Source organism: Narcine bancroftii, chromosome 7 (genome assembly GCF_036971445.1).
Source record: "Narcine bancroftii isolate sNarBan1 chromosome 7, sNarBan1.hap1, whole genome shotgun sequence".
NCBI classification, from domain to species: Eukaryota; Metazoa; Chordata; class Chondrichthyes; order Torpediniformes; family Narcinidae; genus Narcine; species Narcine bancroftii.
In genome coordinates, this window is record NC_091475.1 from 147,019,573 (window position 1) to 147,045,447 (window position 25,875).

At 41.9% G+C, this 25,875-nt stretch overlaps 1 protein-coding gene and 1 long non-coding RNA gene across 5 annotated transcripts in view; one reads left to right on the top strand and one right to left on the bottom strand.

The window, feature by feature from the left end:
- Positions 1-14,838: 14,838 nt before the first annotated feature.
- On the bottom strand, positions 14,839-16,955 carry LOC138739186 (uncharacterized). The gene is made up of 3 exons (XR_011342073.1): positions 16,800-16,955; positions 15,778-16,110; positions 14,839-15,635 (listed from the first exon to the last, which is right to left on the bottom strand). It is a non-coding gene; the product is annotated as an uncharacterized lncRNA (long non-coding RNA).
- The window catches only part of LOC138739185 (phospholipid scramblase 2-like), a 63,963-nt gene continuing 53,262 nt past the window's right edge, over positions 15,175-25,875 (top strand). For 2 of the 4 annotated variants that reach the window (XM_069890744.1, XM_069890745.1), the window contains exons 1-2: positions 16,329-16,484; positions 16,585-16,661. The gene's annotated coding sequence lies outside the window, so the exon portion shown is untranslated. Of the gene's footprint in view, positions 15,668-16,328; positions 16,485-16,584; positions 16,662-24,151; positions 24,215-25,875 lie in introns of those variants that run through there. The other 2 variants (XM_069890746.1, XM_069890747.1) reach the window with 2 other exon arrangements.

Sequence of the window (25,875 nt, forward strand, 5' to 3'; positions counted from 1 at the left end):
CATTTTACTCTCTTTTGTGAGAAATTCTTTCTATTTTTGAGATATCTATGCCAATGCCAACATTTGCACCATGAGCAATTCCATTCTTCTCCTGGACTGGTTTTGCAACTTCCTGTTTTTCTCTTCTATGAACCTGAATTCACATATCATCTTGCACAAAGACACATTACTCTGAGAAGCTCTGCCGTCTGATTCACCAGCACAAGGCTAAAGACTACAATATTCATTTTCAAATTTCTCAGTGGACTCACCTATCCCTCTCCTCTCTTTCTAAACTTCAGTCTGAAACTTTATGAGATGTCTATCTCACTTTAGCTTTGGCCCTTGTAGTCTCTCCACAATTGTTAACCTTGTCTACTGTAACCTTATCTTCAACAATCTACTGCCTAAACTCTGAAATTCTCTTTTCATTGTTTTAAAATCCAGGAACTTCTAAAAATCTACCTCTGGAAGAGGGCTCTGACTTCATCATCCTCTACTATGCTTTCCTTACAAATATATGTATTGTTTCTTCAAGCCAATCATGAGGCTGCTTTCCACTGTATTTTCTTTCTGCAATGAAATGACTTGTCCAGTAGAACCAGCTGAGAAGTTGAAGATAATGTAAAGGCCAGTGGATGTAAATGCATTAGCAGAATTTTTAAAAGTATTTTTTTTAATGGTGAATCCCTTCAGGAATGTATGTACAGTAAAAAACTAAAATAGTACTGATAAATTGCTGCATATCATGTTGAAGATGAGAATTCAAAGACCTTTAAACAATGTAATTCCATTTATTTTGTCATGCCATGATGCCAAATTAAACTAATTAGATCTACCTGCTCAAAATCTTTATCCCCTGCCTATTCATGTGTCATGAATATTTTACCATTAACTATGATCTGTTGTAAAGATATGGCAGATAGGCTACTTTGGCTGATATATATCTCTACATTTACAACAAAGTTCCTCCCATACTCTTTATTAATTTCCACTTTCTGTGCCAAACAGAACAAACCATCTGATATATTGGTCACAGCAGCATCTCCGTTCTTAATAAATTCAGACAAATTAGAGCCATATTGTCAAATCTTATGCTCCTAAACATTTTCTTTAAACCACGGATGCAGCATTTTAAAACCCAGCTGTTATGGTTAATATCCTTTTTCTCGAGATCAAGCTCTGACTGAGGTCAAGATTGTTGCTGCATGCATTATAAAGCCAGATTCACAGAAGTCTGGGTGTGGCTAACTCATTATTGGTAGAAGTTTTAAATTATTGCTTTCTTGTTAAAAACTGGAAATACAGATGACATTATCAACAGGAGATTGTACATTTTTACAGATTCTAAAAAGAACATGTTTATTTTGCTTGTTATAAAATAGAAGTACTGAATCATGAAACCATGAAGTAAATGTTGGATTCATGTTAAAAAATAAATACCAACCACATAAAGCTTTGATATGAATTTAAAATGTCATTCCACGTGACAGAAAAGTATAAGGAAATGGTGTTTTTTTCAGACAAATTTCAGACACATTTTTTGTATTTGAAAATTGTGCACTTCTAGATTACCAAGTTAAATATTAGCATTTCAGCCAACAAATGTGGCCAAGATTTCATTGAAATAATACTGATTTCCTGCATGGCAGTTTAAGCTAAATATGTTAGCATCTGTCAGTACCAAAGGAATGAGACTAAAAATAGTTTTTCTTTAATTCAGTGTAAAAACATAGTCAGCCATTTGAAAACAGAAACAAAAAGTTAATTGATTTAACAAAAAGCTTTAGCTGTTTTATTAGTCCACTGCGCAGACCTTTAAAATCATTTTCAAGACAGATTTTAAAAGTATATTTTAATACACAAAAGTGGTAGAGAAACTCAGCAGGTCAAGCAACATAAAAACAGGCAATCAAAGTTTCAGTATGAGCAAAAAAGCAGACAGGCGCCTGAATAAAAATGTGGGGAGAGGAGGGAAGAAGGGGCAGGAGGAGGAGCACAGGCCAGCAACCAAGAAGTCATGGGTGGGAGAGGAGAGAAAAAAAAGCTGATAAGTGAGAAGGGATGGGGGAGTAGCACTCTGAATGGAGAGGGAAGGGAGACGGAGAGGGACCATCACATCATTCCTTACCGGCATCTCCTCTATTTCCCGGACATCTTCCCTGGCCCTCTCTGCCCCTAGATACAAGGTCCTCCGATCCCCCCCCCCCCCCCCCCAGTCTCCTTATCCAACAAATTATCCTCTGCAATTCCTGCTTCCTAGCATATGATTCTACCACCAGGCACATTTTCCCCACTCTCCACTTTCTGCCTATCATCAGCTCCCCATCCATGCCCAGGATAAGCCCTATATGGCCTTTGTGGCTGTCAGACACCTTTATCACTTCTGTTGGGTCCCTTTTGGGGTCACAAATGGAGTCTCCATGTTCCAGAGGGAGATGGATTGTATGGTTGACTGACATACTCTAAGAGCAACATTTACATACCTGGACCACACCATCTGCAGCCACAACCAGCAGGACCAAGATGGAGAAGTTCCTCTGGATGGAAGAGGCATTAAATCTCACCTACAATGGGGAGAAGTGCGTGTTCAGCACCACCTGCCTCACCATCGTGGAACATGATGTCATCGGACCTGACCCCAAATGTATGTGCTCTCTGATGGAACTTCCCCTTTCCCACATGCTCAAAGCCCTGCGCAGGTGCTGGGGCTCTTTTCTTCCTATTCCCAGTGTGTCCCCCGGTTCTCAGATAAGGTCCGCCCACTGCCCCATGCCACCACTTTTTCCTTCTGAGCACAAGCAGCCTTCACCTGCATCAAAAAGAATATTGCCAACACCACAATGTATGCCATAGACAAAAACCCCCCAGTGCAGGTGGAGTGCAATGCCTTTGACCTCCACCGCAAACCAAGGGGGCAGACCCATGGCCTTTTCTCCCCAACCTTTCACAACTCAAAGGTTGGCACTCCTCCATTAAAAAGGAGGCCCAGGTGATTGTGGTGTCACTACCTGGCAGGCATGAGGTTCACCCTCCTCACAGACCAGTGCGCAGTGGCATTCATTAACAGCACCACCCATAGAAGCAAGATCAAAAACGACAAGATCTTGCACTGGAGAGTCAAGCTGGCCACAATCAGCTACGACATTCAATAGAGGCCAGGGAAACTCAATTACTCCCATGATGCCCTGCCCTGGACCTGCGCCAGTGCACAGTCCAACCAACTTTAGGTGCTGCACGACACCCTTTGTCACATGGGCATCATGCATCTGTACCATTTTGTGAAATCCCAGAATCTATCCTTCACGGTCCAGGAAGTCCAGACCATGACTGAGTCCTGCAGGTCTATGCAGAGTGCAAACCATGCTTCTTCCATCCAGCACAGACTTGTGTAATAAAGGCCATTTGGCCTTTCAAGCAACTCAGCATAGACTTTAAGGGACCACTGCCTTCCACAAACAAAAAACGTCTATTTCCTCTCAGTTATAGATGAATACTGCCTTTTTCCATTCAGCATCCCTTGCCCCAATATCTCCACCACCTCCGTTATCAAGGCTCTGGTGCAGATTTTTACTATGTGTGGATACCTGGCATTCATTCATGGTGACCAGAGGTCTAGCTTCAAGAGTGAGGATCTGCACTAGTACCTGGCAATGCAAGGCATTGCATCTGGACTGGCTACAATCCCAGGGGTAACAGACAGGTTGAAAGTGAGAATGGCCCTTAGGTCGAAAGGATGGTCCACCAACTACTGGCAGGAAGCCTTTCTCAAGGTGCTCCACACCATATGGTCACTCTTATGTATGGCTACCATCCAGACCCCACAAGAACGTCTCTTTTCCTTCCCAAAGAAATCGGCGACGAGTCTCACTTCCGGCATGGCTGATGTCTTCGGGACCAGTCCTCCTCAGTAAATACATGAGGACTCACACATCCAAACCCCTGGTAAAGCAGGTGCATCTCCTCCACGCCAACCCACATTACACCTACGTGGTGTACCGCCTCGACTTGGGACCTGGCACTGACAGGAGCCCAGCCCCTCCATTCCAGGCACCCCTGGCATCTCTAGAACCCTCCTGGAACCAATATCCTCCCCCTGCCCACTATCAACCACAGGATTCTGCTGGCTGCAGGCCCAACTCAGACTTACACCCCCTCACTGCCATGCACCACCCTGCCCCAAACACTCCTGGCCAAGCCAACCTTCAGGCGGCCCTGACCTCACCGACCATTGACCAGGAGCCTGTCCTGTGACAGTCCCAAAGGCAACCATAACCATCAGGTTGCCTGAATATGTAAATCTGTAAATATGTTTTTCTCTCCCAACTACTCTGTATCTAGCGGACACTCGGCATGAAGATGGTGGTGGACACGGTTTCCCACTCATTTTAAGAAGGGGGTGAATGTAGTGATACAACCACTGGACTGTCTGCATTTCTGTCTGCCTACTGCAAGGGACAACTCACTGTACCTGCAGGAAGATAACCTGGGAGACCGGCTCCACCTACTCCCTGAGTTATATAGTCAGGATAATGTAACTGTGTAAGAATTCACCCTTCTCACTGTAGTAACTGTAGTCAACCACTGTGGGGCGTATGTATATGTATAGAGTACGTGTAAACTGTTTCCTGAGATGGTGGAAGGCATCAATAAGTAGTTTCTTCTGTTATTTGAATCTTGCATCTCTAAGTTATTTAAAAAGCCTCCCAAGTAACACAGAGACACAACACCTTGCCAATCACTGGCCGCATATAAAGGGTTACCCCGGCCCTTGTGTAGGCAGTAGAGCACATGGATCCAGAAGAGATATTGAACCTTGTGTGCAAGTTTTAAGCTAATTAAAGCCTATAATACAGCCTTTATTGTTCGAGCTTGTTTGTTTGCACTGCAGCACATCATAGGGTCTCAGTGATATGACAGCTAAGGGTTAGTTGGTACTGAGGCCACATTGCATATCACCAGTCTGATTGAATCCATGTATTTATAACTAGTTAGTAGAGGTGTGGAAAGGGAGTGATTGGAAGGAGTAAAAGGTGAGCCTAGGTGGGTGAGCAAATTAAGCACAATTTGGCCTAATGGTTTATTCATACAAAATCTTCTTCAAAAATAATTTCTATCCCATCCCACTTTTTTATTTCTGAATTACAAGCGTGTCTGTCCATCTTACACATAGGAATTTCAAAAGCATGAGAGTGAAAAATGAAAGCAAATTGAAAATCTATTACTAACAGGCCACAGTTCAGATTCTGACCCTGACATTGTGTAATTTAGAGGTTATCAGAGATTCTGGGCTGGGAGAACTGGGGTCAAGACTATGATCAGACTGCCTACAGAAAAAGACTATTATGTATTCAAGGGATAGGAATTAGTTGGATGAAAGATTTGTAGGTGGTAACTATCAAGATTTCACCGGCAGTGATAGAGCTGCACTATTCCCTTCAAGACGCCCATATAGACCCCTTCAACAAATGAGGCAATTGTCCATTTGCTATTTCATTTTGAAATTAAACTTCAATTCAATAGGATCCTTCCATGACACAACCAGAATTTGATGCTGCACCTCATTACTGTGTACTGTGGAAAGTAACTGTTAAATTGTCGTCAGGGAAATACAGTAATGTTTTTCAGTGGAAAAGAGACATCTAGTGGAGTGTGTAATAAACAGGAAGAAATCAGATAATGTAATACTGATGGAATTTCATGCCCATTATTGACAACACCCATTATGCTGATTCATGCTACCTGAATTATTTGAAAATCCTGAGAAGATGAAATTGGCAAATTTGAACTCTACTTTTATCCTTGAGTAATGTCACCAATGATATCCTTAAGGTAGCCAAATGAGACAAAGACCAATGCCACTTGCTGATTTAGCATTATGAACTTCAGCGAGGAATATCAAAGCATATTAAAGGAATACTTGGAATGCAAGTATTCCATCTAAATCTTAAAATTAAACTTTAATTTAATTTAAAGGACTCTGACTATGTTTTGTAATGATCTGTGAGATTGAGTTTTATGAATTCTGCATTTAAGAATGAACCATTTATCTCAGCACGACATTTAATCTGGGAGAAAAGTGAGAGTGAAAGCATATCAGATTTCATTGATTGCTACTTGACCTTTGAAATTGGCCCTTTCCCCAAATATTAATCTAATTGCATTAAATTAAGAATACAATTTGAACAACATTTGCAAGACTAGCAAATGAAAGGCCCACCTTGATTCGATGGCTGAATTCTACATGGAGATATTGTGTCAGCCATGTATGCAAAGCAGACAGGGTGAAGCAAATGCAGACTAGCATTTGAAGTGGTCACGAAGTTGCATGGAGATCAGACTAAGAGCATTAAATGACGAACGACTTCTTGTATGTTTGCCTTTTTCTACATATGCCTGAAACATAATTCTATATTCTGTTGTAAAGAGGCAGCAATATTCAGTAGATAAACATGATGTTCATGTATGAAGATGCTTTGTAAGTTATGCTTTTAAAAAGCTTACATTATAAAGACGAAATGCCAGAATTGTATGGATCTTTGAAATAAGATCCAAAGCTTATGATTGTGTGAAATGTCAATGTAGAAGTTGCAAATTATTGCTCTGTACTTCATGAAGTCTCAAGGTGGTCCCTGATGGTAGAACCAAATACATTTCTCTCCTCCACCAGCTCGTATTGACTTACACCTGCTGTAACCGTTATTGGTAGTGGTACATCACATTCATTTTCTTCTTTGCAGTTGTCATCTTAATTTTCTGTTTTCCCTAAACACCCACCACCTCCCTCATCTGGATGGTTTTTCTCAATGAAGATTTCTGCTCAGCTGCAATACTAAAATAAAAACACAAAAACCCGGGAACACCAGCAGGTCAGGCAGCGTGTTGAAAGGGAAACCGAGTCAATGTTTCAGATCAAGCAGGTCATCAGAGTATTAACATTGTACTCTCAGCAGCATGTCATGATTGAAGAGGAATGCATGGAATTTTGCAGTCAGTAAAACCTCATTATAAGGAGGCTAATTATGATCCATATATTTTGGGTGTTACTTCAGTGGTCCTCTGCAGAAGTGGCTGGAGAATACAGAGGATTGAGGAGCCCACTGAAGAAGAAAAGCTCTTACCCTCCAATCTATGCTCTGTCATATTTCACCCCTGAAAGATGCCAGATTGCTGTGAAAGAAGGTGTTTCTGAGCTGCCAAGGTACATAACATTAACAATGAGAGTGACTGCAAAGTCTTGACTTGCAGGCGAGAAACCCACGCAAGCTGTGGGCTGCAGGAGACTGGCTCAGAACTGGGATTTGAGAGGATTCTGAGGGCAGAGGGTTCCTGAAGGACCCTGGGCACTGAAGGGTTCCTCATCACGTTGGAGGTTTGAATCTGGGCTTGGATTGCTGATGGTTTGAACTGGAGTTGTGTGGCTGCAGAGGATGCGGGAGCACTGGGGAGTGAATCCATGAACACTCAGTGACTCTGGGGGTACTCTCTTTTGCTTCTCTTTCTCTGATTGTAAAGGGTGCCGGCAATGCCAATGGCAAATCTTTGTATGCCATTTTGTGTAATGTTACATTTCTGTTTTATTACATGACAATAAAAAGTATCTGAAGTCGAGCAATTTGTGAAGATCTTCTGGGGAGCATAAAGTACTTCATAAATTTAGTCTTGAGAAAGGAAGGGGTTAAAAGCTAGTGAAAGTAGAAAACAGATTTTGCAGCATTCAAGTAAGGTAAGGCAATTCAAAAGGACCAATTAGCACGACCAACTATAGGAATTTACTTTGAACCAATCATCGAGCAGGTCTGATGAGAGGCTGCCAATCTTGTGTAGCAATGGAATTTGTACTTAGTAGTAATGGTATAGGGTAAAAATGTATAGTGTAAACTTTTGATTGGGCCAAATGTAACTCCGCCCAAGTCTGAAGAAGACAAAGAAAAAGCTTTGTACCGCGAGGTCAGTTTCTCTGGCAGCTTTCATAGAGAGAGCATCTCTGTGTGTCTCTGTGCAGATAACTCACAATTCTGCAGAATAAAATAGTCTGACCAGACTAAGTTTTGGTAACATCATTTCCAAAAGACGACGGAATGTACTGGAATCCACAGTCTACTTTGGCCTGAATTTTGGAGAAGTCAGTAAAGTCAGCCTATCAACATGGTCACTCTGCTTTATCTTTTTCTTTGGTGCTCTTCCCAGTATGAGAGATGGAAAAGATTAATGATAGTTACAGAAAGTGATCCTGAAAATGGGGCAGAAGCATGACTGTTACCTTGGATTCAATTTGCAGAGCTGCAGAACCAATAGCATTTTGAAAACGTGAGTGGCAATATAATGACAATTGTGTTTTGGAATAATGCAGCTGGGTTTCATGTTGCAACACTGAGAAACAGTGTGAAATGATTGGACATAAGGGATGAGACCATAAGACATACTGGGAGAATTAAACCATTTAGCCCATCAAGTCTGCTTCACCATATATTTTTCCTTTCGACCTAATTCTCCTGCCGTCTTCCATAAACTTTGGCACCCTTACTAATTCCTTTAAATATACCCAATGACCTGGCCTCCACAGCTCTATGTGGAATGAATTCCACAGATTCATCACCATATGATTGAAGAATTTTCTTCTCATCTCTTTGCTCTCTGATCCTAGACTCTCCCACTACTGGAAATCATTTCAATATTCAGTACAATTCAATGAGATCTCATGCATCCTTCTAAACTCCAGTGAGTACAGGACCTGAGCCATCAAATTCTTCTCATATGATAATTCTCTCATCCTCAGGCCCTCTCCAATGCCTGGAGATTCTTCCTTAGATATGGGGCCTAAAACAGTTCACAATATCCAAATCTGATCTGACCAATGCTTTATAAAGCCTCAAAATTACATCCTTGCTTTTATCTTGTAGTCCTTTCAAAATAATTGCTAATATTGCATTTGCATTCATTTGTACTGACTTAACCTGCAACCTTTAGCGAATCCTGAATGAGCTCTCCCAAGTCCCTTTGTACTTTCACTTTCTGGATTTTTTTCCCCCTATTTAGGAAATTGTCTAATTCTTTATTCCTTCTGCCAATATGCAGGGTCATCCACTTCTCTAAGTTGTATTCCATCTGCCACTTTTTGCCCATTCTTCCAACTTGTCAAAGTCCCTCTGCGGACTCCCTGTTTCCACTACATTACCAGCCCCTCCACTTGTCTTTGTATCTTCCACAAACTTGGCTGGAAAAGCCATAAATTCGGTCATATATTATGTAAAGTAGCAAACCCAACACCAACCCTCTATTCCCACACTTTGCCTTCTGCCAGTCAGCCCATCATCTAATCCTTCCTGATGGAAGTAAAACACGAAATTCTGCAGACACCGTGATTGAAGTAAAAACAGAATGCTGGAGAAACTCAGCAGGTCAGTGTACTTTATATAGCAATGATAATGATACATACGTTGGTTATGTATTTTTATTTTTGTTATAGAAAATACACTGACTTGCTGAGTTTCTCCAACATTGTGCTTTTACCCTTCCTGCTGGTATAATTTTCAGAAATGATCATTTTCACATTTCACTTTGCTTATCCATGTTTCAATCAGAAGTCCTAAATGTGATCAAATTTCGAGACCTAATCAGTTGCAGTGAAGAGGAAAGATGCATTTAAGTAGAATCTAGATGAGTTTAAGTGATGAAAGAATATGTTGGGTTAAAGCCCGCCCTCTGTTGGACATCATGACACCCAAGTCATGATGTCACTCTTCCATATATAACACTGTGGGTCAGTAGCCATGTTAGTCTAATAGAAGTAAAGGTTGAGAAAGCCTCACGTCTCCTACTCTTAATTGTATGAGTGCATACACAACAGTGGCGATGAGGATGGGATTCGAACACACGCGTGCTTCTGTTGTGGGAAGTTCAACCACCGACCAGAAAAATGTTTCTTCAAAAATTCTAAATGCAACCATTGCAAAACAGAAGGACATATCAAAGCAAAGTGTTTGCTTCTAAAGCCCAGGTGGCCTGCAAATAAGCAGGCAGCTAAAGTCAAAACAATTGCAGAGAGAGAGAGAGAGAGAGAGAGAGAGAGAGAGAGGCAGCCTAGCAACAAAGATGATAACAGCCCAACGGCTGACCTTCAAGATCCTGAAAAATCAGCTCCTGAGATATTACACATCCAAGGAATAAACAGAGGAAACACAGCAATCTTTATACAACTAAAAATAAACAGACAGCCCCTGAAGATGGAGTTAGACACAGGGGCAGAGGTGTCCCTAACACCGTTACATGTAAAAGAATGCTTGCTACCACGCCTCCCAGTAAAAACAACTGAAATAACTCTCTGTTACAGGAGACAGAATCAAAGTTTTTGGAAAATGTACGGTCCAAGTACAATACACTCTCTCTCTCCATCGTAGATACCCAGGGACCAGCACTTTTCGTTAGAAAATGGCTGCAACACATTCCCCTAGACTGGCTGGAAATCGGTTCAATACTAAATGTAAGCCACACGGACACGGCCCAGCCAAAACTCAACCAGATCCTTAACAACCATGCAGTGGTTTTCCAACAAGAATTAGGGAAAGTCAAAGGTTTTCAAGCCAAACTGCAATTAAAAGATAATGCAGAATTCTTCAAAGCCAGAACAGTTCCATTTGCAATTAAAGGGAAAATTGAGGCTGAATTAAACAGACTACAGCAGGCTAATATATGATTACAAAAGGACAAATGTGTCTTCATGTGCAATCAGTAACATATCTTGGATTAACAATTGAGAATGAGGGGGTGCGAATGAATACAGCAAGAACAGAAACTGTTCGCAAGGCCCCATACCTAACCAACAAATCGGAATTATAGTCACAATCCAAATCATATCCCTAATATGTCTACACTATGCAGTCCACTGAACCAATTACTCAAGAAAGATCAAACATGGTATTGGAACATAGAAACTAAAAACACAGTCGATCAACTAAAGGAAATACTAACATCAACAAATAAGCTGCTGATTCTCTATGATCCTAGTAAAGAAGTTACATTAGCCAGTGGGACTAGGAGCGGTACTATCCCAAATCACAGAAAAATGTGTGTGACCAGTAGCGTATGCTTCGTGAACATTAATCACAAGCGAATGCAATTATGCCCAACTAGAAAAAGAAGGATTGGCAATAATTTTTGCTATAAAAAAATTCCACCAATATCTTTACAGAAGAAAATTCACACTGATCACAGACAACAAGCCTCTTGGTTTAATCCTGGGGCCACACAAAGGTATACCAGTATTAACTGCGGCTAGAATTCAAATGTGGGCCATGCTACTAGCAGCGTATAACTATGATATAAAACACAAACCTGGAATACTCAACAGCCAATGCAGATGCCTTACCACACATGCCACTACCCGACACAGAACAACGAGAAGCCATCAACCAAGAACAACTTCAATGACTGCCCATCACAGCCCAGATGATCGCAAAGGAAACTTGAAAAGAAGCAACATTAATCAAGATGCTATACTTCACCTTTAATGGGTGGCCTGAATCTGAAGACATCCCAGAAGATTTAAAACCTTACCACACACGCCGTTATGAACTATCAGTCAAAGAAGGATGTTTACTATGGCGTACCCGTACAATTATTCCAGCCAAATGACAAACTACCATGTTATCAGAACTGCAGCACAATCATCCGGGAATGGAATGAATGAAGGCACTGGCCCGGATGCATGTCAGGTGGCCCTCCATAGACAGAGGCATTGAAACAACAGTTAAGAGAATGCAAAGTATGTCAGACAATGCAGCCAAAAATGTCGCAAGCCAAAGCTAACCCACAGAAATGGCCATCCAAACCCTGACATCAGATTGTAGACTTCACTGGCCCATTCATGGGTGAGACTTTCCTACTAGCTGTGGATGCATACTCCAAATGGCCAGTAGTTTCACAACAGAAAAACACCAAAGCAGATCCCAGGATTGACTGTCTATGAGCTGTCCTTGCCACTTACGGATTACTTCATGAATTAGTTATGGACAATGGGCCTCAATTCACATCAGAACATTTTCTTTAAATTTATACTCGACAAGAGTATCAGGACATATTTTGTCCGCACCCTATCACCCAAGAACTAATGGGGAGGCAGAATGTTTTATACAAACATTCAAAATAGCAATGAAACCCATGAAATTTCTAAATGCTTCCTGGACACATAAAATCGCAGATTTCTTATTGGAGTACAGAAACATGCTGCATTCTACCACAAAATACACCCCAGCAGAACTAATGTTTGGCTGCAACCTGCAGTCCAGGCTGCCCACAGTTCATCAAGATCTGGGTCTCCGATTGCAAAAAAAACCAGCATTGCCACAAAACCTCACCTAGAACATTGGAAATGGGTGAGAGAGTTCTGGTACAAGATTATAGAGAGTATAAAGACCCATGGGTGGTAGGAGTAATCTTACAAAAATTGAGCCCCTGCTCATACTCTTTTCTAGTGGGTGACAGCGACACATTGACCAATTACAGGCATTGAATGACACTAAGGTCCATGAACTGATTCATGAACTGGAGGAGGTGAAACCAGAACTGTCGTGGCCTGCCCCAACAATCTCACCCCTCAAGCTGAGTGGGGGGGTGGGGGCGGGCGGGGGGCAGGGGGCAGAGATGGTCGCAGAGCCAAGGAGTCCAGTAACTGAGACATTCAGCCAGGAGGGCAGCGAAAACGGTCAGTCGCCGCTGAAGGTCAGTGAAGGCGGGCAGTCGCTGACGATTCGACCATTGACCCAACTATCTACAGGACCCGAGCAAAGACAGACACAGCAAACAATGCCAAGGTGGTTCAAAAAAGAATGAAGGCCATCTGAATGCTTTAAGGACTATTATGGGAGACAGATTATTATTAAATGCTTTCCCTTTTATAATTATAATTACTCATGAGATGTATTCTAATTCTCACTGTAGTCCTGGGCCCGATGTAATCTTATTAGTTTGAAAGGGCCTGGTCAGCATTTATTGCATGGGGCGGGGAAGAGTGTTGGGTATAAGCCCGCCTTCTACTGGACATCATGACACCCACATCATGATGTCACCCTTCCATATATATAAAACCCTGTGTGTCAGTAGCTATACTAGTCTAATAGAATTAAAGGATGAGAAAGCATCAAGTCTCCAAATCTTAATTGTGTAAGTGCATGCACAACAGAATAGAGATGCAAATGAGGTGAACAAAGCCTTAAAGAGTCAGAGTTGTATCGCACAGAAACAGGCTCTTCAGCTAATTGGTTCATGTACTGTATATATAAATTCTACTTGCCAGACTTAACTCCATAATAATTGCTCATTCAAATACCTGTGCAGTTACCTCTTAAGTATGTCACTGTTCCTGTCACCACAACTTTATTTGGCAGTGAATTCCAAAAACCAACACTCCAAACATTCTAAAATTTTACTCCATTTTGTTCCAGGTTATATAACATTATATATAAATATGTTTATAAAAGAGATAGATTGTGGGGGTTTAGTGTAGGTCACTTCAGTAACAGATACTTACACTTCACATCTCATTTAAAGTGCAAGAGCTTTGCTGAAGCTCGACATTCAGGCACCAGTGGCTTTACAAAAGACAATGAAACTGCTTTGGAAAGAACTTCAGAGGTAGGTGCAAATGGAACAAAGTATGGGCTCAAGTGTTGAGAAAGATGTTTCAAGGATTGGATTTTGAGCCTTGGGAGGGATTCTGGTTTTTAAAAGCAGAGAGAGAGAGAGAGGAAAGAAAACAGGATTCTTCTCTTGGAGAGAGAGAGAGAGAGAGAGAGAGAGAGAGAGAACTAAGTTCTGAGGTAACTTCTTGAGGCTGCAACAAGGCTTGTTGAAAACCCAATTTTGAGGATGGGTTGTGAGTTCTGAGTTCAGCCTGTTGAAAATGGCTGGCTAGAGTGTTTCTCCTGAAAAAAGGGGAGCAAGAGGAACTCTGTGGTGACCTGGAAGAGGAGGTTATCATTTGGAAAACCCATAATGGGACAAGTTTCTTCAGCACGACACTGAATGACTGATTAGTGGAAATCAGTTTGTGTGTGTCCAACGAGCAACAAATATCTATCTGAAACCAACATGAAGCTTTTTGAGTGGTAACAATTTAATTTTAAGCACCAGAGCCTGGCGAAAATTCATAAATGTTAAATTCTCTGCACAGTATAAAAATTGCCTGATACCAGTGAACTTGGAGAAGTGAGAAGTGAATGATTGGATTATTAAAGCAAGAACTTTCCTGAACATTTACACAATACATACACTTCGAATTAGGAGGGGGTTAAGTTAGGTTAGTTAATAGTGATAAGTTAAAGTTTGATCCTGTTTTTTATGTTTAAAGAAAATTAAAAGCAACTTTTGTTTAAGTAACCATTTGTCTTGGTGAATTTCTATTGTTGCTGGGTTTTGGAATCCTCTGGGCTTGTAGCACTTTAATCATCTTCCCTCTCACCTTAAACTTGCCCTCTAGTTTTAAATATTCTGAGCACAGAAAATAGACCTCAGCAATCTGGCTTGGATATTCCTTTCAGAATTTTTATATGCCTCTATCATGTCACCTCAGAGAAAATGGACCTAACCTTTCCAAAATATCCTAATAACTGAAGTCCTCCAAATCCAGACAAAATTCTTGGGCTATTTTTTGTAGGTGTTTAGGTTAATCACATTGTTCCTGCAGTCTGGTTACCAAAATTGCACCAAAACTCCAAATGAGGCTTGATCAATATTTTGTATAACTGTAGCATGACATCTCAACTCAGCTGAATAAAGACAAGCATGCTTAGATGCTTTCTTCACCCTATTCAACAACACTCACCAGAGTTCTGCCATCTACTATACAGGTATATGTCCTGGCTTGGTTTAACTTCCCAACATGCATCACTTTACACTTGTCTGAATTAAATTCCATCCGCTTTCCTTAGCTCACTTTTCTAATTAATCAATATCCTAATGAGTTCTAAAAAATCATGATCTTCTGAGAAAACATTACAGTGAGTCCTTATCTTAAAATATTGACCCCTTAAATTCTCGCAGTAGAGATGCATGCTCTCCACATTCATCTTGTGGCCATCCCTCATGAACGTGTATGTTTTAATTGCTGAATAGCCTGACAGGGGTCATAGTGTATGTATTATTACAGAGTTAAATAGGATTGTCATCAAAATTATTTTTTTTCAGATATTTACAAATGCATCAGGTTTAACTAAACTAAATTCTTGAGGCCTGGAATTATCAAATTGTTTTAATTTATGAATTTTCACATGTAGTCATCATTTTACTGCATGGATAAAGGCCTTTCGGTCCAAATCCTCCATGCTGACTGTGGTGATACGACCACCAGCCTACTGTAGGGGTGGTCCTGTACCTGCAGGAAGACCACTTAAGGGGCTGACACCACCTGGCAGTCTGTCAATCAGCCGACCAGAATATAGACCAGAGCCCACCCTCCTGAGCCAGTCACATAGGGAGCCACCAAGGCGTGAACTGGTGTTCAGACTTTTACTGGAATAAAGCCTGCTTCACAGTCTTTTCGAGTTTTGTGCTTGCTCGCTGCGACTTCAGGGCACCACACTGACTAAGTATTCTTTTTCTTCCCTATTTTAAACCAAGGAATTTTGTATTGGGAGCAAGTTATTTTCTCTCACGAGAGACTAAGAAAGAGAAAAAAAAATAGAGCAAATGGGTTAGTAGTAATAACTAGTGTCAAATTTATGTCATATTAAAAAATGAAAGTGCAAATGAACTAGGGTCATTTTGCAGCAGAATTATTCGCACAATGTATTTACCAGGTACCTTCAAGTTTTTTTTTTTCTCCAGATTCGAGATCCGACGAAATGCCCCAAATTCAAGAGGTAGTTTAAAGTAAATTAAATCCCCACTCGCGAGAAGGGGAAGCGTCTTTGACGATTGGTCACCTATTGGCGACTGCCCATTGGATATGTGCTGTATCAATCATTTCTCGAGCAGAGAAATCCTTCAAGCCGTTCCGATACTTGTCTGCTGTCGGACAGACCTCGCGAGTGACCCACTTGCCCCCTTTCCTCCAACAAACCAGAGGGGCGCAGAAAGCGTCTCCACTCGGTCGCCTGCTTTCACTGGCGTCCCGTTGGATACAAATATAAAGGCCTGTCAGAGAGGGGAAAAAATGCAGTCATTATTGCAATTCCTTTTGCGTGCATTCCAAACATACTTGCTTTAAAAAAAAAAGGAAAGTAAATACTGGATACTATAAATACAGCTTTCTTTTCCTTAATGGTAGTGTAAGTCGCACACATGATCGAATCTCCTCAGAGAGCTGAGGGTGACGTTTAGGCTGGAAGCAGCGTTCCTGCCACAGAGTCTGCGCTCTTGGTGGTGGGGGGAGCTGCAGAGGGTGGTAACCTGCTGGCTGGGTGTGTTTTTGTTGACATGTATTCGCCCGCTGCAGCTCCTTCTTGTTCCCAGTTGTAGGCATCGGGTGTCCGTCTCTAGTTCAATCCACAGTCGGCGACCTGTATGAGGTCTGTCACACTATTACTACTACTTCTGGTGGCTGCCCGCATCGGGCTGGAGGGAGTGGGGGGTCACTGTTGAGTTGAACTTCATCTGTTCTTTTTGCAGGGTCTGCCTGATCGTGGGGTTTGAGTCGCGGTCAGCGAGCGGGGTAGGAATCCGGCGGCGCCGCCTCCAAGGAGTTGGTATGTTCTCCCCGTGATCCGTGCGGGCTTTCCCCCGGGCGCCCTCCACCAAAAGCGGGGCGGCAGTCCGCTTCTGCCCGTGATATGGCTTATCGGTTTAAAAAAACAACAACCCAGGAAGTGTAAGAAGGGAATCACCTTTATCCACTATGTGACACGGTTGTGAAAGTTTTGAAGACGCCACGAGTCTTCTAAAGGATGTCAGTTTCTATCTCTGTTTCACTCCGTGGTGTCTAGTGCTTGTGGGCGCCGTCAGGGTGTCGTTAGTTTATCCTTTTGTGCCACTTGCAGAAATTGACAGACCGTAGGAAACGTCATGGACAGAACCTAATAGCCTGAACACGCCTGAGATTGATGTGTGAAGCTCAGCAGGCTCCGGCCTGGTCAGTACTTGGAAGGGAGACCAGGCGCTGCAGGTTCCTGTGAGGGACGCTGGACAAAGTGGCGACTCCGTCTGCCTTGCGGGAGACAGAAGTTCGAGTTTCATGTCTGTTACATTCTAAATGTAGCCTTACGTTCCAGTAATGGAACCTTTACCTTTATATGTACCTTGGGCACGTTGTCCAGGTTGTGCGAAGCTGGGGTAATTCTTTACACATTGGAAATAAAATGTGTGCGGACTCAGTCATGAAGAAAGAAAAGGAACCTACAGCCCGTGGTTTACCTGTATCTGAAAGTTGTGGCGAACCGCGCAGCGGTGAATTTAATATGAAGACTTGTAACATAGCAATTTATGGAGATCTTTAAGTTGTTTAACCATTGCATTAGCTTTGAGAAAACAATTTACAATAAACCATCCCATTGGAAAAAATATAAATCTGTGTTTTCAAGACCTGAAGGTATTGAGTTCCCTTAATATTGTTTTGTTGCCTGGAGAAGAGACCACTGAAACAGATTCTATTTTTTTGGTAGTGGTGGTGGGGGTGGGGGGTTGCAGGCAGTATTTTTCTTTTATTGTTTGAACCTAATTATGATTTTAATCTGGTTGATTCTCTACTCTTAAAGCCCTTGGTATAAGAAGAAAGGCAGCATCTAGTTGTTCAGTCTGTGTATATTGACCTTGGATTTATTAAGGGTAAAAAAATTCCTTTGTCATGTAATACAGAAAATGTAATAATGTTACATGAAATTTCTTTCTGCCTGCTGTATGCAGAGTTGTCATGAGTAATGTCAGCAGCCCTGACAGTAAGAGAGAAAGATGCAAGAGAGAGTCCCTTCAGAGATGTTGAGTGTTTGTGGATACACCTCCAGCATTCTTGCAGCCTCTGCAACTACACAGATCCACCCCTCACCTCACCCCACCCCACTTCGATGCAATGGCAGCTCAAGCCCCACTTCCAAAATTCAGACATGATCAGGAAGCCCTCATCCCCCCCTCCCCCAGGAGCCCTTCTTGCCCTCACCCCCCCCCCGGAGCCCTTCTTGCCCTCACCCCCCCCCCGGAGCCCTTCTTGCCCTCACCCCCCCCCCCAGGAGCCCTTCTTGTCCTCACCCCCCCAGGAGCCCTTCTTGTCCTCACCCCCCCAGGAGCCCTTCTTGCCCTCACCCCCCCCAGGAGCCCTTCTTGCCCTCACCCCCCCCAGGAGCCCTTCTTGCCCTCACCCCCCCCAGGAGCCCTTCTTGCCCTCACCCCCCCCAGGAGCCCTTCTTGCCCTCACCCCCCCCAGGAGCCCTTCTTGCCCTCACCCCCCCCAGGAGCCCTTCTTGCCCTCACCCCCCCCAGGAGCCCTTCTTGCCCTCAATCCCCCCCCCCCCCTCTACAGGAGCCCTTCTTGCCATCAGTACTCTTACTGTTTAAAACCTGCATGGAGCCTCTTCCCACTCTCCAGAGTCCACAGCAGTGGCACTGCCACATTTTTTTATTAACTTCCACTTGCAAGTTCTAAATGGTACAAAAAAGAGGGCTTAATTTCAGGATAAAAGGGGTCAATTTAAAAACAGATGTGGAAAAATGTCTTTAGTCAGATGGTTGTGAGTCTTTGAAACTTGTTGCCACAGGTGACTATGGAAGCAAAGATTGACAGATATTTGATTAGGGCATCAAGGGTTATGGGGAGTGGGACTGAATGAGTGGATGTATCAGCTCATGATGAGAATGGCAGAGCAGAATTGATAGGCCTACTTTTGCTTCTATAATCTTGTAAAAATAACTGAAGTTGCAGGATGCAAATATAAAATGATCCTTCTGTTATGGCAGTGTCTCCACCAGGAAAATTAGTTTGCATTTAAATCATTGAGTTGTCTTCTTCTTTGGCTTGGCTTCGCGGACGAAGATTTATGGAGGGGGTAAAGAGTCCACGTCAGCTGCAGGCTCGTTTGTGGCTGACAAGTCCGATGCGGGACAGGCAGACACGGTTGCAGCGGAAAATTGGTTGGTTGGGGTTGGGTGTTGGGTTTTTCCTCCTTTGCCTTTTGTCAGTGAGGTGGGCTCTGCGGTCTTCTTCAAAGGAGGTTGCTGCCCGCCAAACTGTGAGGCGCCAAGATGCACGGTTTGAGGCGTTATCAGCCCACTGGCGGTGGTCAATGTGGCAGGCACCAAGAGATTTCTTTAGGCAGTCCTTGTACCTTTTCTTTAGTGCACCTCTGTCACGGTGGCCAGTGGAGAGCTCGCCATATAACACGATCTTGGGAAGGCGATGGTCCTCCATTCTGGAGACGTGACCCATCCAGCGCAGCTGGATCTTCAGCAGCGTGGACTCGATGCTGTCGACCTCTGCCATCTCGAGTACTTCGACGTTAGGAATCATGGGTCCTCTACCGGCACCACCTACGGCTCCTAGAACGCTTCCACCAGCGTTGTCTCCGCTCCATCCTCAACATCCATTGGAGCGCTTTCATTGAGTTGTATAACATGGAAATAAGGCTATTTGGCTTAATGTCCATGTTGACCATGTTGCCTACCTGAGTTAGTCCTGTTTGCCTTGATTTGCTCGTAACCCTCTAAACCTTCCCTATCTATATATTTTAAACATTGTAATTGTTTCTGTCTCTATCAATTCCAGTGGCAGTTCCTTCCATGTATCCACCACCCTCTGAGCAGGAACTGTGTGCTCCTCAGACTCCTTTTAAATCATTCTGCTCTCACCATAATCTATACCCTTTGGGTTTAGACTCCTCTACCTTGGCAAAAAGACTGATTATTGAACTTGTCCGTGTTCCTCATTGGTTTATGTACCTGCAGTTCAAGTTTGTTATCATTTGACTGAACACTCAGCCTGTGTTTACCTGTATCTGAAAGTTTTGGTTAACTGCACATCAGTGAATTTAATGTGAAGACTCTCAGAATCCCATGAGTAAATTTCCTGCCACTGATGTTAGTCTCATCAACATGCAGTTTCCTGGCTTGGCTTGCAGGTCTTTTGGGACCTCTCTTGTGGCTAATGAAGATACACATTTCTCTGCCAGCACTTAGTGATTTCATGCTTGTTTCCTGCACTGTCCTAGGATTCATCCCTCTTTGCTTAAAGATCACTAGCACATCTTTTGTAATGTGAGTTTGTTTCAAGACATCACTATTCACTTCCTTCAATTGCCCATCTTCCATGATCTCTCTACAGTAAAGGCAGACAAGAAATGTTCATTTAAGACCTTGCTCACCTTCATGGCTCCACATTTGGATAACCACATTGATCTTTCAGGGGATCCATTTTCTCCCGAGTTATGCTTTTGGCTCTTGAAATGTGTAGAGAATCTCTTGGGATTCTTTGCCTTATCTGCCAAAACTATCTCATGCCATTTTTTTCTCCCTTATTTCCATCTTAAATATACAGCTTTTTTGTGCTCCTCAAGAAATTTGTTTAATCCCTGCTGCCTGTAGCTAACAAATGTCCCCCCCCCTTTCTCCTGAACAGAGCTTCAATAACCCACATCATCCAGAGTTTGCTAATCCTGCTAGCCTTGCCTTTCATTCTAACAGAAATGTAATGGCTTTGAACTTTACCTACCTCATTTTTTTTTAAAGCTTCCTTCATGCCAAATGTCCCTTTACCTGCAAAACAAAACTTTCCCAGTCATCTTTTGGGAGTTCCTGTCTAATGACATCAAAATCAATCTTGCCACAATTTGAGGCTTTAATGTGGATCAGTCTTATCTTTTTTTTTCCAAACCTATTTATAAACTAATAGAATTATGGTCACTGATCCCAAAGTACTCTCATTAACATTTCAGTCACTTGCCTTGTTTTCCAATAAAAGGTCCAAGAGGGGCCTTAGCTCTTGCCACTTTGGCAGTTCCAGTCAATATGATGAAAATTTTAAATTTCCAACGGTTATCACACTATTAATTTTGCAGCTATTTGTGATCTTTAACAAGGTATTTCATGGGGGAGTAGATTGATTCAAAGAGGGTGGAAGCAAGAAACGAACTTGACAAAGAGTCAGGAATTATTGTCATGAACGATTCATGAAATTTGTTGGTTTGCAGCAGCATCATGGGTCAAACATACAGATTATAACCATCTTATGACATTACTATATAAAAAAAAATAACAATAAGAGGGCACGAAAAGTAAGGTAGTGTCTTTGGTTCATTGATTATTCAGGAATCTGATGGGAGCGAGGAATAAATTGTCCTTGTGCCATTGATTGCTTGTCTTTTTAGGCTCTTGTACCTCCCCCCATGGTAGCAGATTGAAGAGGACATGCCCTGGGTGGTTGGGGTCTTTGAGGATAGAGGCTGCTTTTTTTTTAAGACACTGCCTCATGTTGATGTCCTCGATGGAGTGAAATCTGGTGCCTGTAATATCACAGGCCAAGTTAACAACCCTCGAGAGTTTATTCTTGTCTTGAGAGTTGGCGCCTCCATACCAGCCAGCGATGTAACCAACCAGAATGCTCTCCATGGTACAGCTGTAGAAGTTTACGAGAGTCTTCGGTGACATACCAAACCGCCTCAGACACCTCTCAAGGTATTGCTGCTGGCAGTCCACCTTTGTGATTGCATCAATCTGGAGGCCCCAGGACAGATTTTCGGAGATGTTGACACCCAGGAATTTGAAGTTCTTGACCCTCTCGTACAGAGGAGGGACATTGAGAAGGAAATTTAGAATATGGAATAAGGTAGTTACCATTTATATTTTTACACAGCTGCTGCGTCCCAGGAAATTATTCCCATTTCCCTGGAGTGCGCTCATTCCTGTTCTGGAATTTTACCTCCTCCACCCCTAGTAATTTTCCCAGATCGCCTGCAGTCTAAACTGAACTACAGGTGATCCGTGAACAATGGGCTAATGAATAGGACGTCCAGCCTACATAAATACCCCACTTCAGGTATTCTGTCTAAACCCGTGGTGTGATATGGATATTTGGAGTTTTGGTTGTTCCTGTGTGAATGGCCACTCCCAGAAGGTAGGGAGACACTTCAGAAGGGAAAAAATCATGCAAGTTCTATGTTTTTTTTTTTTAAAAACCCATAATTGATTGGAAGAAGTAATGAATGGTTGAGTTCTAGAGATGCCAAACTGGAAGTGATTTACTTAATTAGAAGGCATATCTGAAAGGACTCTTTTTCATCCTCTTATTGCTCGGCTTATTTCCTGCACTTCTGGCAGGCAAAAGTTCATTAATTTTGTGTGTTTTACATGACAATAAAGGAATCTTGAAGGCTATAAAAGGTAATTGGCACGGCTTTAAATTAAAGGACCAGAAATCGAGGATTGGATTTGCAGGAGCACAAGGATGAATGTAGTAGAGCAGTGGTTCCCAACCTTTTTCTTTGCACTCACATACCACTTTAAGTAATCCCTATACCATCAGTGCTCTGTGATTAGTAAGGGATTGCTTAAGGTGGGATGTGAATGGGAAGGAAAGGTTAAGAAATACTGCTCTAGATCCAATTGTTACTGAAATATTTTGTTTGAGAAAAATTGTCATTGGCCCATTTTCTTTGGAGTTCTGAAACTGTGCACATAATGAGTCAATTAGGTATGATTACAACAGTGGTTTTCAACCTTTTTCTTTCCATCCACATCCCACCTTAAGCAATCCCTTACTAATCACAGAGCACCTATGGCATAAGGAATACTTAAAGTGGTATGTGAGTGGAAAGAAAAAGGTTGAGAACCTCTGTTGTAGAGTTGCATGTAGTTGTACACGAAGAGCATTCAAACAAGGCATGTAGGTAATGAATTGGCTGAGGCAAGGACCAAAAGCTTCAGCAAAACGTTGGTTGAGGTATGGGTATGAGGCTCATTGTGGAAGTCAATGGTCAATTTGTGATATAGAAAAGATGGTTTGGTAGCTTCAGTTGAAGTTTATCTAACAATGTTTGGAGGATGGGGTGGGTTGGGTTGGGAAGGTAAAGAAGTTGTAGTAGAAGACCAAGGAAGTTTTGGTCTTCCTAGTATTTAACTGGAGAAGTTTGCACTTCATGAAAGCTTGCTATTGAATGAATATTGATTCTTTATTTGAGTGAGAATTTTAAACCTGGACATTAGTGTGAATCTGGAGAATGGCTCATGGTAAAGTTTATGGGGGACAGCTTCATGGTATTGTGGTATTAATGGAGTGAAGCATGAAAGTCTGCAGATGCTGAAATTTTAGTTAAAAACACAAATGGTGGAGTAACTTGGCCAGTCTCACAACTTCCATAGGAAGTAAATATTATATTACTGATATTTTGGGGCTGAGCCCTTCAAGCTATATGCAAAAATCAGGCAGACATCTTAATTAAAGATGAGAGAGAAAGGGGGAAGAATGGGAGGGAGAGAAGTCCAGACCAACAGCCAAAAGGAGTTGATTGGACTTGAGAGGAAAGGTGACAATTGATTTTGGCTCTGTGAAAGGAGGTGGAGGGAAAGGGAAGAGAAAGAGAGATAGAATTTGAGGGAAGAAGATGGGAAGAGGGTGAATGGGGGGGGAGTTCTTAACAGAAACCAGAGAAGTCTATGTTAATGCCATCTGGCTGGAGGTGCCCAGATGGAAGGTGAGGTATGGTTCCTCAACAATACCTCTTCTTCCTTCAGGGCATGCTCCAACTGGGTGGCATTAACATCCACTTCTCCAATTTCTGTTAAGAAACTTCCACATCTCCTTCCCTCTAGTTCTGTCTCTCTCTAGGCCTTTTTATAGTGGGGGAAAAAGGGAATGTAAAGGCCGATATTCTTAGTCTTTGCATCGCTTCACTTGCCTTCATAAAAGCTCTGAGAGAGGATTCAGCAGGTGAATTCTGATCCATCTAGAGGTAACACTCAAAGGTGGAGCGAGTTCCCTCCACCTCCTCGATAAAGGCAATACCACTGAAAGCAGCTGCAAAGGGGTGGGCTGATGATGTCACAACGACACCCAGGTGCGAATTTTAAAACACTCTGTGTGTTCACATACAGGGCAATAGCAACTGCAATTTGTCTCTAAAGGATCATTATTCATATGAGAGATGGCTAAAGCTTTCTGTTCTTTTGTGTGGGAGGGAATGTCTATTAATTTTTCATTTGCTGGTGCGCATGTTTGACGTCATGGGTGGTGCTTCTGCACCACTTGCCCTGCCTCCTTCAGCTCCTGACTCTGCTCTCCATAAAGTCAATGCTGGACCTACATAATAGACCACCATTATAAAAGGTAAATTCACCATTTTTTTTCTTGAGCTGGCTTTAAAAAGGCAGCATAACAAGGCCTAATCTCTTCCCTCTCCCTCTGACTCCTTTCACAGAGCCAGAATCAATTGCCAACTTTCCTCTTATCAGATCCATTTAACACCTTTTGGCTGTTGGTCATCCCTCCACCCCCCCCCCCCCCCCCCCCCCACCACCTTTCTCTCTAGTCTTTAATTAAGATGCCTGGGCTTTTTTTTTTAACTTGTGTTCAGGCCCAAATCTTATTAACATATATTTACTTCCTATAGACACTGTGAGACTGGCTGTTTCTCCAGTATCATGTTATTAATGCCTTCTACTTTATAAGTGGCAGAAACTGTAATTAGCAAAACCTATAATTAACAGTTGTTCATTTATGTTCATAAATCTGTACAAAACCTTCACTTTTATAAAGTATATGTATAGTATGCTTGATCATGTTTTCATTTAAACAAGACTAGTAGTTTAAATTGTAATATTATGTAATCTCCCATAATTAAAATGTATATTAAAAAGGAAGTCTTTGAGTAAGTTTCAAGCTTTTCTCCACCCTTTAGTTTCTGTAAAAGAATTACACTGCATCATATGTGGGCTGAGTAAACTTGAAATTCATGAGGGATTGGTGTAATTCATCGGACCAGATATGAGTACGACTGATGCCATATAGCAATTCCAAAAGTTCTGGAAATAATTGAATAGGATATTAAGTACATATATATTCTTTGATTAGACAGATGGTATTACATTTGTAGATTTTGAAAAATAGTAAGCATGTCTATTGTCTGAAGGAAACTGCTGTTTGCCTTTAAGTTTTATATTTCATTGAATTTTCAATTTTGGGGGACAGTGGAGGAGTTGAGCAACTTTGTGTCTGTGTTCATGGTAGGGACACAAAGAAATTACTAGAAATATCAAAGAATGAAGATTTTAACAAGAAAAAGGGACTGAATGAAATGTATAACTTCGACTTTAGAAATTGTAGCCAATGTGTTGTATCATAGTTTTTTTTTTAAATGGGTCTTGCCCCGAATTCAAGCAACTGGCCACTTCAAACAACCAGCAAAAAAAAATCCAGAAAATAAATAGGTAAAAAAAATGCATGTTTAAAATTGGCACCCTATAGCGATTAGTTTGTCAATCCATGCAACATACAATCTCAAGCTACTGGAAAATTCACTTATCCAGAATCTACCAATCTCAATAGGTTTTAGATCGTGGGGGCTTTTACTGCAATTTGGAAGTCTTCCAATCAATGTGTGGGTGCTACTATTTAAGAAAGGAAGGAAAGGAAAACTGAGAGCTACCAACATCTTAGTCTAAAGTCAGTATTAGGAAAGATGCTGAAGACTATAAATCAAGGATGTGAAAACAAAGCACAGTGAAAAATAATAGCAATGGAGTGGAATAATGAAATCTCAAATTTGACTAACCTACTGAAGTTCTTGAAGAATGTGATTAGTGGAATGATGTTGTATATTTGGATTTTTCTTTTAAAGCTTTTGATAAGGCATCTCAGGAGGTTGGTGAACACATTCAAAGTTCATACAGTTAATAAACTGACATGGATTGAAAATTGGTTTACAGATAGAAATTGAATAATCCCATTCAATTATTTCCTGACTTTTGAGAATTGCTAGTATATGGTTC